This window comes from Poecilia latipinna, unplaced genomic scaffold, assembly GCF_001443285.1.
Source record: "Poecilia latipinna isolate Pla-1442-1.1 unplaced genomic scaffold, P_latipinna-1.0 Scaffold1244, whole genome shotgun sequence".
NCBI classification, from domain to species: domain Eukaryota; kingdom Metazoa; phylum Chordata; class Actinopteri; order Cyprinodontiformes; family Poeciliidae; genus Poecilia; species Poecilia latipinna.
The window spans coordinates 164,613-176,965 of NW_015113860.1; the positions used below are offsets into that span (position 1 = coordinate 164,613).

General features: G+C 38.7%; 1 long non-coding RNA gene across 1 annotated transcript; it reads left to right on the top strand.

Moving 5' to 3' along the window:
• Window positions 1-9,739: 9,739 nt before the first annotated feature.
• On the top strand, window positions 9,740-11,778 carry LOC106960922 (uncharacterized). Its single transcript, XR_001427666.1, has 2 exons — window positions 9,740-10,006; window positions 10,880-11,778. It is a non-coding gene; the product is annotated as an uncharacterized LOC106960922 (long non-coding RNA).
• The last annotated feature ends 575 nt before the right edge of the window (window positions 11,779-12,353 follow it).

Consider the following 12,353-nt stretch of genomic DNA (forward strand, 5'->3'; position numbering starts at 1 on the left):
TTTTTAAAAAAAAAAAAAACGGGGTTTAACCCCCATTTTTAAAAAAAAAAAAAAAAAAAAAAAAAAAAGCTGAGTTGAGTTTCACAAGCAAAATCCAGATTTAATTAATACTTTTAATAGAACCCTGTTGATTGCATTTCCTCAGATTATCTCTGTCAAATATTAAAATTTGTTTGATGACCTGAAATTCAAGTGTGACGAACAAGCACAAACACAAGAACTCTATAAGGAGGCAAACACTTTTTCACAGGACTGTATATTGTTCAAGGTAACAGTTTCTACAGTACATATATTTTCTGCACAAACCTTGTGCTGAAATTAAAAAGACAGACACAATAACATGAGAAATGCAAAACAAACTTGAATGTGTAGGGGAAAAAAAACAACTTTTGGGAGGTGTCCTTCAAAAACAATACCTCCAAATCCATTATTCTCCACTACTGGGTTGACATCATGCTCCTAATTGGGTTCCAGATCAGTGCCACAGACTCTGCTGGATAAATGAGTCTCCCCACCCCTTCCCCTTTAATCTCTATAAAGGCAAAAAAAATAGGAGTGAGGGTACCTGGTCCCCCCGCCTGTCTCGCTCTTTCTCATGTTAATGTGGGTGCGGTCCTCAGTCCTGGGCACCATCTGCCCTTCTTTAGGGTTTTGGGCCCCAAGCTCTCCAGACGTGTCCGATTGTTTGTGTGTGTCCAAGCAGAAAGCGGTGAGTACACATGGTTCATGTGGCCGAATAGGCTCGTCCATCAAGAACACGAGCCTACTGTTCATTAGCCTGCATGTGATGCAGGGAGGGGGCAGCTCGCGTGCCCCGTATGCAGCAACTTCAGGCCAATCCATTCTTGTTGTGTATGTTCACGTTTTATGTGGGGTGTCGTCGAGAGTGACGGTTGGCTGAGGGACAACTCGACAGGTCAACCTATTATTGGAAATCTCCTTTAAATAATTCGGTTTTAACTGGGATGCTGTGATTGTGAGCGATGTGCTTTTGGCTGACCCTTTTTGAGCTGAGCTTAAAGCAGAATTTGTTCCAGTTTTGTCAGTATCCAGTCATGCTGCGCAGTGAGCAGATGAAGAAACAAATGAGAAGAAAAATGATTCTAACTTCTCAATGCCATTATCTGCACAAAGTAAACATGCAAGTGTTGCAGGGGTACAAGGGTATTAAGCTGTACAAGCACAGGAACAATCAAAAGAAGACTTATAGTGCTGTACACTGAGGAAAGAATTGAACTTTGTCAGATTAGGACCATAAATCATAATGTATTTTGGGGGAGATTTTAATTGATATGTAACGCACAGAAAGTGAAGTGTGAAGCCCGATTGTAAAGTTCAATTTCAAAAGTAAATTGATAGTCTGAAAATGTGACCTGCATATATATATATATATATATATATATATATGTGTGTGTGTGTGTGTGTGTGTGTGTGTGTGTGTGTGTGTGTGTGTGTGTGTGTGTGTGTGTGCGTGCATTCAACCCATTTTACTCTGGTGTACCTAAATAAAAAATCCAGGACAAGAGGCTGGGCAATTTCTCAGAAAAACAGCCAAGAAGCTAACTGTAACTGTGGAAGAGCCGCAGAGATCCACAGCTCAGGTGGCAGAATTATTGACAGAACAAAGTGCTTCGCTCTATATGTCTGATCTTTAACAGTAGCAAGAAACAAGCAATTCTTGAAAGAATGTAAAAAAAATAAAATAAAAAATCTGTTAGTTTGTCACAACCGACACAAAAGACTTAACAAAATGTGGAAGAAGGAGTTCTGATCAGATGAGGCCAAACCTTTGACCCTGCATACAAAATGCAGGGTCAAAGTGATAGTGGTGACATTATGGTGCCGGATACTTGTGTACCTTCCACGGGGAATAGTCAGAGCCGATGGGACGACGGATGGAGGTTAATGCTGAATAGTTCTGGGTAAAATTATCACTTGAAATTAGGCTAAAGATTCCAGCAAGACAATGAAACTTAAAATCACAGCCTGATCTACACAATGTTTAGATCAGTGTTTCTCAACCCTGGTCCTCACCGCCCCCCCTGCCCTGCATGTTTTAGGTATTTCCCTTCTGCTACACACCTGAATTGTATCTCTGGGTGATTAACAGGCTTCTGCAGTACTTGATGATCATGCAATCATTTGAATCAGCTGTTCTGGAAAAGAGGCACATCTAAAACATGCAGAGCAGGGGGGCGGTGAGGACAAGGGTTGAGAAACACTGGATTAGAGCAAAGCATGTCCATGTGGTAAAACTGCCGAGTCAACGACCAGACTGAATCCAGCTGAGAATCATTGGCAAGTCCAATCTGACTGAGACTTGACTGGGAAAAACTGTTACTCTGTAGATGTACAAAGAAAGACCTTTCAAACATTTCCTGAAAACCATACTTTTCCTTCAACTTCACAATTATGTGCTACTTTGTGTTGGTCTATCACAGAAAATACCAACAAAATACATGGAGGCTTGTAGTGTTATGGGAAACTTTTGCAAGTCTTTTTGATACAAATTTAAACCAAAGGAAGTGCTGCTCTTAAGCTAGTTACGTTTTGAAATGAGTCAAAATTAAGTGTGCCAAATGGATGTATAATGAAAAGGATACCAGAATATTGTGCTTTGAAATAAGTAGAATTTTATATATGCCAAATCGTTCTGCAGAAAGCATGAGTGCAAAAAGGAGTTCAAATTCTCTTCCAATATTCATTGTTCACTAGTAAAAAATTAAACAAAAGTAGACAAACAAAAGTTAGCATCTGCCTTCCTAACATTATAAGGAAATATCGTTTAGATTTTAGAAAAAATATTTTGTTCCCACGTTCTTTTCAGTGGACGTGTTTACTCTCTTTAAAAACCACGAAAGAGCTAGCAAGTTGATCCACCAGTTAACCGCCACACCACTGATGAGCCGATTATGACTTTCTATCGGGTCCACCCTCTTCATTTTCAAAGCTACATGCTGCTGGCAGCACCGAGATTAGTTACTGAACAGTCCAAGCAAAGGGAAACAAGGCTGCCTCAGAGCCACACTACACAATGAGCCAGCTGTCAGTGGGTGGGGCTTGTCCAAACCAGTGTTGTCATGGGTAGTGTTCATTTTTTATTTTTTTTTAGTTGTCCTTTCAGAGCTAATAGGTGCTCCTATTCGGGTCTGCTGTGCGCTGATTAATATTGACTCAAGGCTCGTTTGATATCTAGCGAGCCTGCAGCGGAAACGGATGCACGGGGGGCTTTACGCAACACAAAAAGGCCAGGAAAGGTGATGGGAATATGGATGTTCTGTGGTTTGTGAATATATATGGGGAGAGATTTCAGTTAAACTATTGTATTTCAGAATACAATGTCCCACAGATGGCACAGGTGGAATTATTAAACCTGTTCAGACTGGTCTTTCACGCAGATACTTTGTCTGTAACACCACGTTACACCAGATTCTTACATTGTCTTTCTAAATGCACAGCCACACAAAACCCCCCTCTCTCTAATCCCCAGAGGCCTCCGATTTGCCTCCCCACACCTGTTTTACATTCAGAGATGTGTCTCTGAGCGTCTTCCTGGCAGTATCTGAGCTTACGTCCTTGCTGAGGGTTTTAAATAACTAATGTGCCGGCCCGCTCTGCTGCGCTAATGAGAAACGTGAATTGCTCTAAACTAATGTTGAAGAAGTAAAGACTCAGCGTTATCACCTACTGACAAAGGAAATTGTTTTGGATCACGCAATTATCAAGCAGCAACTTTTCACACCACATTATCAGCACAAACTCCAGTTTTGTTTTAAGTCCAAGATTTCAGAATGAGGTGGATTTTTGGTTGTTGCAGATTGTATTACACAAATGCCAAATGAAAATGTCTACCAACCTTTTTAAGAGCACGCTGTAAAGACTATATTACAGACTGGAATACATGCCATGCTGAATCCTGTCATAGAAAGCAGGAGTAGGAGAAAGTAGGAGACATCTTATCACGTTAGGGTTTGTAGGTTTTGACCAAGTTCTAAGTTATAATGTTTAGATTTTAACAAATGCACTTTGTGGATTAAATCATACAAATACGATCTTGATGTTCAGTTTGAGGCCATTTTTCTGCAATAAAACAACAGTTCACTTGTTGTTAGTTTGCAATTTATCACACAAATCATCTAAGCCCATTAAGCCATTTAGATAAATGTGTGAGCCATATAGGAGGAGGGGAAATGGGAAAGAAATCTCTGCTCATATCAGCTTCGTATCTATTGGTATTGCTTGCACAGCTTCAGAGAAAAGCTTTTTGACATCAGTTTTATTTACAAAGATGACAAATCTTGCCTGCACTAGATAACTCTCTTTGTGTATTCATTTGATATAAACCCAGATTAGTTGGTCCCAAAGGCTGAAGCTAATGGCTAATCCCATAAACTGTTTTAATCTTTAAGCAACTCTAATCAAAAAACATCATAGCTGGCTATGCCATTATATTATGAGTGTTTAAACTCTTGTCACATTTGCATTAGGTGGCTATTTTACAACAAAGCTATTTAAGATTGGGAATTTAGACGGTGACCCAACAAACCACTCTGAGTAACTGTGACCAGAAAACTCTTAAGATCTTGTACATGTTTCACGTTGGAAGGAAACTCTTAGTGCACCATTTCTTATCTCCACTTAAACTACAAGTAACTCTTATCTGGTCTAGTATAAAAGTTTATAATATTGTATTTAAAAAAATAAGATTTTTTTGTAGATTAGAGTTCTTTTAAAATGGTGGTTTTCCTCTCTAACCAGCTGTTAGCTTTAGCCTGCAGAACTAATTAATGGGGGTTTAACAGCTTCAGGTGAGATTATAATTGTTTGAAACTTCCTTCTTCATTTTGAAAAGCCTGACATATTCCTTTAAAAACATTCTAAAGTGTATTGTGATACAATTTTATTTTGTCAAATTTGGTTGCCTGGCAATATTGACCCAGGTGCTAAATGAAATATTTGAGAAAATATTGCAATAGGTGAGGAAAAAACATGATCACAAATGAAATCATAATTGTTATATTCAAAATTATGATTAATAATATTATTACAAATTGTGTTTTTACAAAATAGTGCCAATCTGAACCTACCAAAAACTACCACTTTGCTCAAAAACACAAAATAGGATCAAGTAAACATTATTACCACCAAATCATTTCTTGAATAACTTTGTTTAAAAATCTCCACCTGCATCAACATTATTATCTAACTACTTTTTCATTCTTTCATTTATAAAATGAAGCATTACACCATCCTATGTCTATAGTTTCCCTTCTTTAGCTAAAAACATAAACTTGTTTTAACAAGATTACGTACATGATGAGAAATTTTATTAAAGCCAGAAGCAAAAAGCAAAGTTCTGCAGGATTTACCTCCACATACTTTACCTCTTCTCGTATATCGTCATTTCCTGTGTGGCTTGACTATTCCCTTTTACCTCTACTCCCAAGGCGCAGAGAGCTCTGCCATAATGTGATCATCTGAAACATAATTCGATATGTTTTATACACTGGTGATTGACCGGTGCTGTGATTATTTGATTCTATGCCAAAGAACCCATCATCTCCTGTTTCCTACATTCTTTTTACAGAACCACAGTTTTCTTCTTGGACTGATCGTCTTGTTCAGGCTGTTCAGGACAAAGCAGCACAGAAGCATCGATGTACGGCAAACATAATTTTGCTAACTAAACTGTGTTTGTGTTGACTTAAGACTTGACTGGACCTTCCTGGTTGGTAAACAGACATTCACCACCAAATGCAAACATGGAATTGGACTGCAACCCTTCTATGCGATACAATGACAAAAAGAAAACTTTTAAGAACAGAAATTTGAGGGCTGACCCAAATTTTCCAACACTGGTTAGTATTTAGCTTTCCAAGTGAAATTGTCGTTTAATTCCCAGTGCTGTCAAACGAGATAAACGGGAACATAGTAGAAAACTATATCCATGACAGAATCTATGTGGGACGGTGTTTGTGCATGTGAAAATGGGTGATACTATTTGTTTTCCATGTTCTCCTGTGCCATTTTATAGCACAATCAAGCAACAATTCAGTTGATATGAAAATACTGTATATATCAAGCATCAAAGAAATTTGTCTTCGCAACTTGATGCCGTGAAATTGGCCTCTGTCTCTTTAAGAAGCTCCTGCTCTTTCCAGCACTCTGCATTGAGCCCGTCATCAACACAACGCATTTCAGTTATGTTGTCGTTTACAACCTTACTGAGGAAAGTTGTGCTGAGAAGGAGTTTGTATGATGAGCAAAGCAGACTCACAGCTGGTCTTAGCTTTCCAAAGTGCTAAATCACAGTTAATTTTTGATTTTACAGAAGGTGATATTTATTTTTCCACAAAAAGATAGTGAGTAATGGAATATGACAGATTGTGATCCCTGATCAAACCAAAATAACTATAAATACTGTTAGATATTATTCATTTTAGTGACATGGTCACATTTTGTTACAGTTGACTAGACTTGGAACAGAATATTGATAAAGTGGAATCACTGCCCATCAAATCTGAGCTGGATCTGATGCGCGATTGGCCAAAAAATTTTAATCTGTGCATCTGAACTGCAAATTACTGTAATATTTATTGCTGGACAGTTGTTTTAGAAGCTGGTTAGAATAAAAAAGAATGAACATACCTTTAACCGGGATTCATCCCTATGGATGCAGGTTTTGTAGAAATATCGTAGAGAGCCTTTTTTCCTTAACTTTGCCCACCAAAGTGGTAAGTTCCAGACTCAGCTTCTTACAAAATGTCACTGCAGAAATTTGTTCTGCCTCTAAGGATATTTTTAGGATTCATTATATAAATCTGATCACTGACAGCAGTCTATGGATGTCTTGCTCGGAAATCCAGCTTCTTCTGTCAGCGCCTGATCTGATCTCATAAGTGAGCTCTATTGAATATTAGTCAGTTTTCTATATTTTAAAGAAATTTCCATGACTCACTGGAGCCAAACTGTCGTACTTTTGCATCAAAACTGTCAATTTTAATTTATTTGCTTCACCTGAAAAGAGGTAAGGGATTGCCTCTTTGCGGATAATGTGTTTCAACGTGCATATAGGTTATTACCTTGTTAACAGGAGGTCTAGATTCAGGGCAGCCCCTCATAAATGTTTCAAGAAAACTTTATAACTGTGCAGGAAATGCTATGACCATTATTTGTTTTGGGGAGAGGGTAAAGCTAGAAGGAAAAAGTAATAACTGTGGGGTATTGTTATTCTCTAGTTATATTTGTGGACCAGTGACAAAAAAAAGACAGATTTGCTCAGTTTTCTAATTATTTACAATAAATGTCACTTGTGTAGGAATTAATTTATTAGCTAAGGCTTGCAATCATGATGGCAAACATAAATAGCAGATATTTTCTGTCAAGTTACGCTTTTTCTTCCTTCTTTTGCCAATGAAACGAAGCTGTGACGCTTTACCTCAGTCAGTTTAAGTGTTCAGTTATCCCAGGTGTCTGTATTACATTTTTCTTCATCCCCCCTCATCTCCATACGTCATGGGTTTGCAGTCAGGATTTATTTAAACATCCATTCCTGTAAATCTGGAGAAAAATGTATACATGGGAATATTATTTTTTTATTTTTGTTTTTAGCTAAAGAAGGATTTTTCACAAGAGTTTTAAAATAAATAAATAAATATATTTATTATAAAGGTCACACAATGCACCATGTGTAGCTTCAGGATGCTGTATTTGGGTATTCGTTGTGGTCTCCGTTTGAACAGCCATATTACTCTCCGGCTGCGAATCGACATTACAGGGGTTGTCAGGACAACCAGCCATGATTCAGGGAGCCGCGGGTAGGCCTCCACCTTGGGGTGGAAGCCTTAGCCGTGAGCCCGAGCAGATGCTGGGACTGTCAGCCAATCACAGGTGAGACATAGGAAAAAGATGACATCATAGGCAAATGAGGACAAATGTGGAAGCTATAGTGGTTGCCGTGTCCGCCTGCTTACAAACACAACCACCATGGACTGATGTTGAATATTTCTGCTTTTTACCTTCCACGATATAAAAGAAAATCCACATCATACATGACAATTTTAGAGCAAAAAAAAAAAAACTAAAATAAATATTTTTGAATGTAGTAATAAATCTGAAGTCCAAGCCAGAAGGTTTAGATTAGAGATTTCATGTTCACAGATTTTTGGTCAATTTCAGATCGGTAGCTCTTGTAAAGCTACAGATGAACCCTTCAAAATATTTCTTTTTAACCCTCCTGCTATAAGGAGCCAATCATTTTAAGCATGTTATCAATATTAGGAGAAGATGTGACTTTCTTCCTTATATGTGTGTGTAGTAACTGTAAAAAAGGGTCCAACTAATTTAAGGCAAACACAACCAAGTGGGTCTCCACACTTCTTAAAAACCTTAATGTCAAATATTAGCAATTAGGCCAATCATCATGATTAATATTAACAACTATGAACCTCCCTGTCTGTACAGTTTTACTACTCAGGTTTCCAAATGCAGTTTTCCTTCAAACAGTTTCCTATGTTGTGCCTCCTCTGACTGTATTTTAAACCCCTGTATTGAAAATAAGTGATTTTGAGTTTTCATCACACACTGACTTCCACATCCCCCCTAAGATGTGACCTGACAGTGCTAGGATTTGATATTTAAGTTTTGTACCATCCACAAATAATTAGTCTTGCGTACAGTTTTGACTTGTCCAGTTGTTGCTATTTCATGTGTTTTGAAATGTCTCTTAAAACCTTAGGAATAACTTTTAGTTTTTTTTCTGAACGTTATTGAAGTTATTTTTAAATGCATTATTGTTTTACAATAGATATATGCCAGTTGTACAACTCAACCAGAAATACTCAACAAATCAAAAGTTTGGAAGCAAAGCCAATGCAGAACAAGCATTTTGAATCAATTTCAACTTTTTGCAAGCTCAGAAATGTCTGTGTGATCAGACATTACTCTCTCTGGTTTGTCTTTCAGATACACAGTGATTGTTTTTGACAAGATCAAAGAAGGGCTTTATTTTTGATTGGCAAGAATCACAACTGTGGTGCAAAAACACAAAAAACATGACATTTTGAACAGCATAAAGCCAGGGATAAATTATTTTGTAGAAATAATACTATTAGAAAGAGAGATCAATATACCTGATAATTATAGTATATGATGTGATAAGTGAGTTTTTATGTAATAATCAGTAATTTGTTTTCTTATACTGTCTTATACTCAGAAATGTAATACTTATTTTTTATATTATTATTTTTATTTATTTAAAAAATGATGTAAGTATAAAATCACACACATGGACAAGGAATGTAAAAGACATATTTTTATACCACAATAATCTTAACATTCTTGAAAAGGTGGAGGAAAAATCCCATAAACTCATAACAATTTTTCAGATCGACCCTCATTATTAAATCAAATAAAAAAAATGGGTTAATTAATTTTCCATTTTATTTGGGTTTACATAAATGCATCCATACCCACACACACTCATATGGGTTGTTAGCCTCAATTTACATACACGTCAGTGCTCACTCATATTTCTATATCCTGTGAAAATGACCTTAAACTGAAACTAATGAAAACTTCTCTGACAGCTGCGTGTGAGTGTGTGTGTAATATAACTAAATGTTTAGGTTACATTCAAAACTGTAAAATCTAAACTCAACTCCCTCCTGTTTCTCATTTACAAGTTTGGTCTGTTAAACGGAAAACCAACCGCGTCTGCCCTTCGGCTGTCTCCGCCCCTGGACCTGCTGCCCGTATTAATATTCAGCCCTTCAGCCAATCAGCCGAGCTGGGTGGATGACATCACGGGCTAGGGAACAGCGAACAGCCAGTGAAGCATCCAGCCTGCCGAACAAGCTTTGCTTTTAGGGTCAGGAACTGGTCTGACAAGAGAATGGCAGTCCTGCCTTTAAACCGTCACTAGGACTGTACGGCTGACGATGAATCCAGCGGGACTCCAGGCCCAAAGGCGAGACACCGAGCAGGAGAATGTGAAGACATATTTCAGGTAATTCCCTCTGTGTGTAATGCAATAAGGGATGTGGAAGCGGGGAGCAGAGGAGAACTGGAGGAGGAGGGGAGAGGCTGTGTACGTAGGGGTTGCTTTGTAGCCTTCCTTTTTTCTTCCTGCACTCTGCATTCTGGCCTGCTAATCAGGCAGCTGTTTCCTCAGCAGTCCTTCTCGTGTCTTGGGTTGAGATGGGAATAGATGGCCCCGCTGGAGGAGCTGGATGCGTTTTGTATCATCTCACACTACCCTGCATCGCCTCACCTCTGTGTGCCCTCCTTTACACCTCACAAATATAGCATCCTTATTATTACTTGGAATCAACGGTGGCATTTGAGCAATCCTTGTGTCAGTGAAAGTGTGTGTGTGCGTGTGTGTGTGAAGTGCAGCAGCTGCAGTGGCTAGAAAGAAGCAATGCTATTTTTGGGAGCTGCTGGATGGATCAGAGCTGTATGTGCTGATGTGGATGGGCTGGAGATGGATGGTTTATGTGCTGATGGATGCTCTTTTTGTTTTATTTATTTTTTTTTTTATGTGAGCTCTCCTCTGCACCGCCTCACTTATGGTCTCTGGGAAGGGATGCACACACACTCGGAGACGCGCCTCCGTGTCCTGGCTTCAAACATGGTTGTGTGCAGCAGCAGCAGCAGCAGCAGCAGCTTCATGGCGGCTGTAGTGACAGGGAGAGATATACAACATCTGGTCACCTGACTTTACTGGGGACCGGAGTGGGGGTGGGTTTTGTGAAAAACCGAGCTGATCTATCTCGGATTCCTCCCCGGCCGTCATCAGCAGAGGAGGATGGAGGAGATGACTGCAGAGCCAGCTGAATCTGTCTCCCCTGCAGCCTCTCTCTCTCTGTGTGTGTTGCAGTGGTTGTGTCCTGGCCGCCGGCGTGCAGGGAGTGGGAGATTCCTCTCGCAGGAAGCGCAGTCATCCTGAGCAGGAGCAGGGCCTGATGGGAGACCTGTTGTCTGGTGTGAGGAGAATATTAGGGAGTCATGTCAGCGACTGAGGGAGCGCCAGATGATCATAGAGGGGAATTGGGGGATGGGTTAGTGAAGGTGCTGCTCTCTTTGAACATTGATCTCCCTTACACTTCTCTCCCAGAGACTTTGCCCTCTAAGCATAATTTCTCCTGCTTAATACTCGTCATTTATATAAAGTAGAAGCAACCCATTTGCATACTCTGTACAGAAATACATTTAGCCATATTTTTCTCACTTGTATCAGACTGAACTTTACTTATTTTCCATCAGTGGGGATTACCAAAATGGTTAATATTTACTAAATCCCAGATTACTGAGAAACTTTAAGCATTTTGTGAGTGGCCATGTGAGGATTTCACAGCTTTGTAAATGTTTGAGTTAAATGGATGCAAATCTGTGGATGTATTTGAAGGCAACACCTCAAACACTGCTTCCTCATCTGACATCATGGAAAAATCAGAGAAAATAAAGCAAGTAATGAGGAAGAGAGTTTTGAACCTCCGCATGTTGGACACAGTGATCTGTTCAGCCATCAGACTGTCCTGTGTCATAGAAATAAAAGTGTTTTGGTTTGAAATGTGTGTTTTAGCCCCAGGGCTGTCACAATAACACATTTTCCTGGACGATAAATTGCCCCCCGAAGTTATTGCAAAAAACGATGATGTTGTTGTGCTTAGACCATTTTCAAGTTATAATAATGCGAGAACACATTCTTACAGATCAATAAACTTTAAATTCTGATGAACATTTAGCACTGGAACTGGAAGACATTTTAAATATCCACTATGAATAAATAATAATAATAAAAAACAGAAACAAAAAGTTAAATGAAGTCTGTGTTAACAAAACTGTCCTTCAAAATAAGGGCTAGTTGAAACCAGATCACCAGACCGAAGACTTTTATCATCCAGTTTTTGGCAGAAAAAGAGAAAAACGATAAATTATGCAAGTGAAAATTATTGAGTTTGTTTTAATTTGTCATGCGATTAGTTGATTTATTGATTATTGTGACAGGACTAATTAACCCCAAAGCAAAAGCTCTTGTGAACATGTTTGCTGAAAACACTACAAGCATGTCATTATCCGCAGTGAAATTAGTCAAGCACCAGCATTGACTGAAAAAGCACTCAGCTAGGAAGAAGCCATTGCCTGAAAAAATAACCAGATTAGAGTTTGTAAATACACTACAGGATAAAAACCTTATTTATTAGAGTATTTTGGTCTGAAACTAAAATTGAAGTGTTTATCCATTATTTGTAGAAAAAAAGAGGAGAAGCTTGCTAGGCTATGGACTTGGCAGCATGGATGTTTCTTAACTTACACTTATTATCCAACCCAGACATCTTCAGTGCTGCATC